Here is a 7,209-nt window from a genome sequence, read left to right on the forward strand (position 1 = left end):
GATCCATCCATCCATCGTCAACCGCTTATCCTGCGTACAGGGTCGCGGGGGGCTGGAGCCAAACCCAGCTGACATCGGGCGAAAGGCAGGGTACACCGTGGACAGGTCTAATACCAAGGAGAGTAACAAAAAAGATAACTACATGGATAAAAAGTGCATCTTGTGACAAGAGCTCCCAAGTATGGGAATAGTGCTTAATTAGAGCTGAAATGAATAGTTGATGAATTGATTAATCACTGAATTCACTTTTGTTGCTAAAACTTCAACTATTGTTCCAGCTTTTCCAATGTTCTCTTTTCATGTTTCATATGGTTGTAAACTCAATATTTTGGGGTTTTGGACCATTAGTCAGACAAAACAAGACATCTGAAAACATCATCTTTGATTCTGGGAACATGTCACAGGCATTCTTTTACTATTTTCTAATACTTTATAGATTAAAGAGTCAAAGTGAATCAGGAACATTGATGAGTTAAAAAAATATATAGAAGCCAGTATTTCTTTTTTTCATTTTTACAAACCTTTAGCACATAAACACACAAGTATGGTGACACACTTTCACATTAACTTTCATATTAAAGTATTTTCCTTTTTCTCAATTTGCACATTAAATATTTTAGCTTTTTCTGTCTTGAAGGAAGAGTTCTGAATAATCTTAAATCTAGAAGAAACTGTCCTACTACTAAGCAGCACACTTAACATTCGTAACATCTGGCTTAATATGTCCTGTCACCTGTGAGAAGAATTCTGTTGACAAGCAGAAGCTAAATAAACATTTCAGAGGTGACCACTCCTGCTCAAGACATGGACACACAGTCAAGGTCATGCACATAGATATTTCATGAACTACAGCGACATGCTTTTTTCCAGAATGCCGTACAGGACTCAAACATTATTTATTTATCCTGATGTAAGTGGAACGTATACACAGCCTGTATCATACTATGGTTTCTTTTTAGTGCATCACACTGATAACTCACAAAATCCAGTACTGTACATTTGACCACACATTTATCTCACCCGGACACACATTCACACTAAATCACATTTTCATTAACACAAAGGTCAGACATTCAGAACACACGTGTACAGACAGAGCTTGAAGCACACTTAAACAAGGTGTGTGGGCATGGCTCCACCAAGCTGCCAGCCCTCTTCTCTGGTAATGTCAGCACTCTGGGTTAAAAGCCTTAAATGTGAAACATGTTAACTACAGCGGCACATGAAAAAAACAACATAATAGGTCTGAGAGGACAGCATGACAGAAGAGATGTTGGAGGAGAGAGAGAAAAAAGCTGGACGAAGAAAGCCTGGAGGGGAGGAAAAGTAGTATTACATAAATGAGAGCAAGGAGGATGGGAGGAAGGGACGAAAAAAGAATGCCCTCCAGTACTAGCTATCGGTCCAGTGGGGTTGCAGCTAATGATTATTTTCATTTTTGATTAATCTCCTGACTATTATGTTTTGATTAAAGGGGTACTCAGTACTGCACTTTTGTAAAGTTGGCTTAAAAGATGGCTTGTGAGAGACTAATAAATGGTCAAATTACAAGAAGCAGCAAAAATGAGATCCTCATTTTAAAATCCTAGTATGAGTCAAGCTCCAAAAGGTCAAGCTCCAAAAACACTGCATTCTACATTTCCCATAATGCAAATGATGATTTCCTTAGATTGACCAAACTCCTCCAGAGAAAAAGACGGTAGCATAGAACAGTTTTCTCAGGCTATAAGTATCCCCAATGACAAGTAAACTGACCTATAAGTGGAGTTGCCCTTTAATAATAAATTGTTTGAGAAACAGTCCCAAACTGGAAGATATTCTATTTACAATGATATAAAAACAGAAAAATGTAGCTAATCTTCAAATTTAAGGAGTTACAAAGAGATTTGACATTTGTTTGTTAAAAGTTTGTTTGTTGTTTTTGATTAATGTTCGGTTGATTGACTAATCTGTCAAACAGAGAGCAGAGGATGACTGGGGCTTCATCCACACTACTACTTTTCAATTTAAAAGGGAGACCTTTTGCTACATTTGCCCCTACCAAAGACCTAAAACGGAGAATTTTAAAAACGCTGCCGACCCTGTTTTTGTTTTAAATTTCAGGGGTAGCGTATTAGGGTGGACAGGTGACAACGGAGGAGTTTTAAAGTTGATGACACTGACACTCACATTTGGCTTCTTTTTTGGGTCTGCAAAGCAAAAATACAATGCTACTCAAAGTGTTTTTGTTTTTGTATTTTTATTAAAACATTTTCTAATGTTACTGTGCAAATAACACTTTTACACTTGTAATGTGCATGTTGCCATATTTACTTTGCGACAATGCAATTGTTTTTGTGACAATGCAGTTTGTTCTCCGCCACCACAGTTGCTTGGCACTCCCATGTTACTTTCAGTAACAGTTCCACCTCGTTGTTGGTCCATGCAAAGAAATCTCTGGTGTGGGTTTTCGTTTGTAGTAGTATTTTCTTCTTTGCTAAATCTTATGCAACTGTGGAGTAGCTTCATGTTTACACCGGCACATGCATGCCCAGTGTACCTGAATGGTCACTAGATGTGCATTTTCAGTCGTTTTAAGATAGACAGAGATGAATTCTGATATGCAGCTATAATGCTGGTGTGGATTGAGATCGTTTTCGTTTTAAAACTCCATTTTTAAACAAAAACGTAGAAGTGTGAATGTAGCCTGGTTTCATAGGCTGTTTACCCAGGCGCACATCATATATCAATGCTGACTTTTTCTAGAGGACACATACTACAGGTCACATGAAATCAAGATTCTCTCTCTCTCTCTCTCGGCCTTATTTCTTCCTCTTATGCTGCTTCTTTGTGTTGAAACTGATATTTTATTCTGCCAGAATTCTAGTTCAGAACTTGCATTAATTCTTAATTAAACTGTCTGTGAATCACAGAAAGCTGTCATAGGGATTACTCTGGAAAAGGCATCAGAGTGTTGTGTGAATGTATTGTCCTCAACTGGAAATACTGCATTTCAAAGCCCTCTCAGAAATGGAGCCAGCAGAAGAGGATGCAGGACTTCAGACCTTCTTAAGAACACACTCACTCTCAACCTACAGAACTCTCTTTTGCAAAGGAGTGATGATGACCACATTAAATAAAGAAAAAAAAGGGGGCATACATAAATGAGGGAATATCTTGTGGAGGATTGGCATTCATCCCTCCACTAGTGTTTCACAGACTTAGCAAGGAGCACTGAAGCTGTTCTGGTGGCTTGCGGTGGTCTGACTCCATGCTGAGACACTTTTGGCCCAATCTTCCTCTGGGGCCAAACGCAGCTCAAAGCGCAGAACAAATGTCATTGCTAGTTTCCAATCAAGGCAGTTGTCACTTTCACACCCAGCTCCCACGTTGTGCAAATATACTTGCGGCCATCTGTGCGCCCATGGTTGGTCTTAAAATGAGGTGTGGTCAGGCGCATTGTTGGCGCATAACTATCTTGAGGGAATAGAAAGTGATAACGCCTTTGACAAAAACCTGGTCCAAAGTCAATGGTGCAGTATTTCCCTGCTATTTAAAGGGCACATTATTCAGATAGTAAGTTGCTCCCCATTAAGAGAGACGCTCTGTGCATTTAAGCGCAGGGCACAGCAACTTCACTTCATTGATTATTTAAATCTCCAAACACTCTGACAGGATCTATCAGAATGCACTGACAGCAGCCTCTCTAATAATTAAAACAAATCGTTAAAGAAAACAAAGAAAATACTCATAAAATCAATACAACACAGAATAAAGAAATCACCTGGAAGATAGAAATGTGACCCACGACCGGCTCATTATTTACCTTATTTGGTGGACACTTTTATCCAAAGCAACTTACATTTGAGGAACAACATACAAGCATCAACAAAGCATCAAATACAGTATGAGATCTACAACTGACAATACATACTAGTAAGAGCTAATAGCACGTATGGAATCAATGGGGTAAATACCTAGGGAAAGAAGTAAGAGTTAACAAAAAAGTGCAATCAATACAAGATAATTGTAAGGGGATAAAGGAAAAAGAGCACAAGAATTGCATTTTAGAGGTGTTATAAGAGAAAGTGTTCTCTGAAGAGATGGGTTTTTAAGAGCTTCTTGAAGTTAGAGAGGTACGCCCCTGATGGCATGTGGTAGCTGGCCATTGTGGTGTCACAGATCAGAACAGCCAGGACTGAGATTGCTTTGTGTGAAGAGATGGCAGAGCCAGGCGGTGTTTGTTGGCCAGGAAGGAAGGTAAGCTTGTATTATGGAGTTCAGGTAGATGGGTGCAAACCCAGTTTATAATAATGCAGTGCAGTCAGCATACGAGCCGGTCACTGTTAACAGAGACTCCAGTCTGCAGTGTAATTCATACACTTCACTTTTAAACCACAGAACTGTAACATTCGGCTTCATGATCAAAGAAAGTTTTTATATCTCGTCGACACTTCAGTCATCCTCGCACACTCACTCTCTCTCACTCTCGCTCGTCCACAAGAGTTACCCCTCTCTCTCAGCTATGAGTCTGCATCATGCTTTTTAGGGAATGAGAGGTAACACTGACTGGTTTAATTCATGTTACACCCAAAACACGCCTATGAGCTATAAGCACAGACAGTGTAGGTAGACATTTAGGAACTTTTCATTAAATCTACAGTTTTTAGTTATGCTCTCACCCCCAGGTTAGCTCTGGTACATGTAAGCTTCATGTGTATGCTGTATTAATGTGGATATAACATGTCCGACATGTCTGTGATTTATGCCCGCATTCTGCCAACAGGGATCCCAGTGTCGTTTAGCTGCAGGACACATGCACTGTCAAACCACAGTCATAATCACCTGTCACCTCAGTCTCATTCTGCAGCTGTGGATGCAGTATGTGTTCCCCAGGGAATTTACATATTAAGCAAAGTCTACAGAAATGACTGAAGGCAAAGATCAGTGGGAAGCGAAGCATTAAAAAGAGGGCATGTGTGTGACATTCTACACTGGTGCAGATGACTGAACATTACCCGATGCCTGCCAGCCTTAGCATGACCATAAAATGATTCAAATGCACAATGAAGATAGATGGTCTTTTTAGTATTAAAGAGAATGCGGGAGAGATAGTCTTACCTGACTGATGTTTAGGAATGTTAACACATACTTTTTTATCGATATTGACTGAAAAGTAGCTGTAGCTGAAACTGTCAGTACCGAAGGTTGGAATTAAATATCTGCTCAAAAAATTGGTCAATTCTAGACCATTTTACACACACAGGAAAAAAATCTCTATGGTCTGCCTGAAATTAATTCACTTTCCCGCATCAGCCAAAGGAAAACGTTATCTCCAGCAAACCAAAACCAATTTGGAATAGAACAAATGAAGTACCTGCTCAATTGACCTTAATTTCTTTCTTTTGACAACATGATAACCGATTGAACACCACCAACACTCTGTCAGTCTCAAAGATTATCATTTACACGCAAATAAGCAGAGTAGATGGGTAGACAGCACACTCAACGAGCACTGAGATATAATGGCCCACAGGCAATCAATAAACAACTTGTGGAAGTGACTCATCCCCATACACTCACCCTCCTCACCCCTCAGGCAAAGTGCTGAGGCAAGGCTCTCCCAGCAACTGCTCCAGAACGGACAAGGAGAGATGGCCCCACTCAGAGAGAAGTGGCCTGCTGGCAGTGTTTCATTGATCTGCTCAGCTTGGATCTAAGAAATATGACTGAGAGCTTATTCCTTAATGACCGCAAATGCAAGCAGCAGGGCCGAGGCCTGTCTGCATGATGTATGCCAGGCAGATTGACAGGCCACTCGTCTTCTCATTGTCAGCTAATCGCCTCTCCGCCATGCCTCGTGTCTTGGTCAGGCCATGGATAATAGCCAGCAGGCTGTGTCTTTCACTCTCACACCCAACCCCCATCCTGCTTCAGATCAATGTCATACATACATACGTACATTTCCCCCTCACCCCTCTCTACTCTGTCCCACTCCATCCACCTTTCCATAGGGGACAGAGCGAGTACTGTGGTTATGAATAAGTGCAGCAGTTATGGTGATGTACATACATTTATAATAGAATGGCCACTTTTAAAAAGGCACCAGCATCTTTGGTGCAGAGCCACAATTTGTATGAACACACTGCCCACAATTGTAGATTATCTGCATTTGGACAGGCTTTTAGAATTTACTGACTTCAATATTCAAGGCAATACTCAAGTTGAAGTAAAATAGAAGGTGAATTACTGCCGCTCAGTTGCCTCCGCCAAGCAGTCAAGTTGCAGTTTACATCCATGTCCGTCCAGACTCAAAATATATATATTTAGCTTTTGTTTACTCCTCTCTATGAGCTGTAGGTAAAACTCACTCACAGGATAACGATTAGCTCAGCGCGCTCCAATAATTGTATGCAGTGACATGCCTCCGATGGCACTGAAAATTCAGAATTAGGCAGGAAGTGAAAGATGAGATGAAGAAAAGCCCTTGATTAGCTTGTTATTGTGTCCCAGTCAACATCTGTGTGTGAAATCACAATGAACTTTGAGACAAAAATTTTACGTATTAAGTGTCGGGCCCACTGTGAAATATGGTCACAATCGCCACCAACTGATTAATGGCCGTTATGATTTCACAGTAAAGTTGACCGTCGACCTTTTGGGTAAAAAATGAACATGAAGTGAATGTGTCAGGTTAATTGTTGATCATGTAACATTACAGTTATATTTAGTTATAACGTTACACTGAGTTTGAGAGTCTGCGGGGTGTGTTGACTTACAGTAAGCTAGTTAATAAGCTGTCATTAATTGCATTGCACATTACATGGTTGTGCTCTGTAAGTGGAAATGTTACATGTTACAGTTACAGAATTCCTTATAGCTATGCAGCGTTATAAGCAGCAGGTGATACAAATTCATTATAACCATGAGTGACTTGAGACTTGTGAGGATCTCTGACATTTACCTTAACCTTTAACAACCAAGTTCTAATCAGTTGGTCCTTGAGTCCGAGTCGACGAAGAAACTTGAGGACCTTCTGAGATATCGTGTTCACAAGAATGGGACTGACGGCCGGGCAACCTGAAAACATAATGCCACAGAGGCAGAGAAAGTAACTCAAGAGAAAAACCCTGCTCATTCTGTCTACTGATAACATCTTCCCACAATATTGGAAAGGTGGCTGATAAGATCAGCCCAATCAATCATTTCGAAGGGTAATATTTTTTTTTT

The sequence above is a fragment of the Micropterus dolomieu genome, linkage group LG14 (genome assembly GCF_021292245.1).
Source record: "Micropterus dolomieu isolate WLL.071019.BEF.003 ecotype Adirondacks linkage group LG14, ASM2129224v1, whole genome shotgun sequence".
Taxonomy (NCBI): domain Eukaryota; kingdom Metazoa; phylum Chordata; class Actinopteri; order Centrarchiformes; family Centrarchidae; genus Micropterus; species Micropterus dolomieu.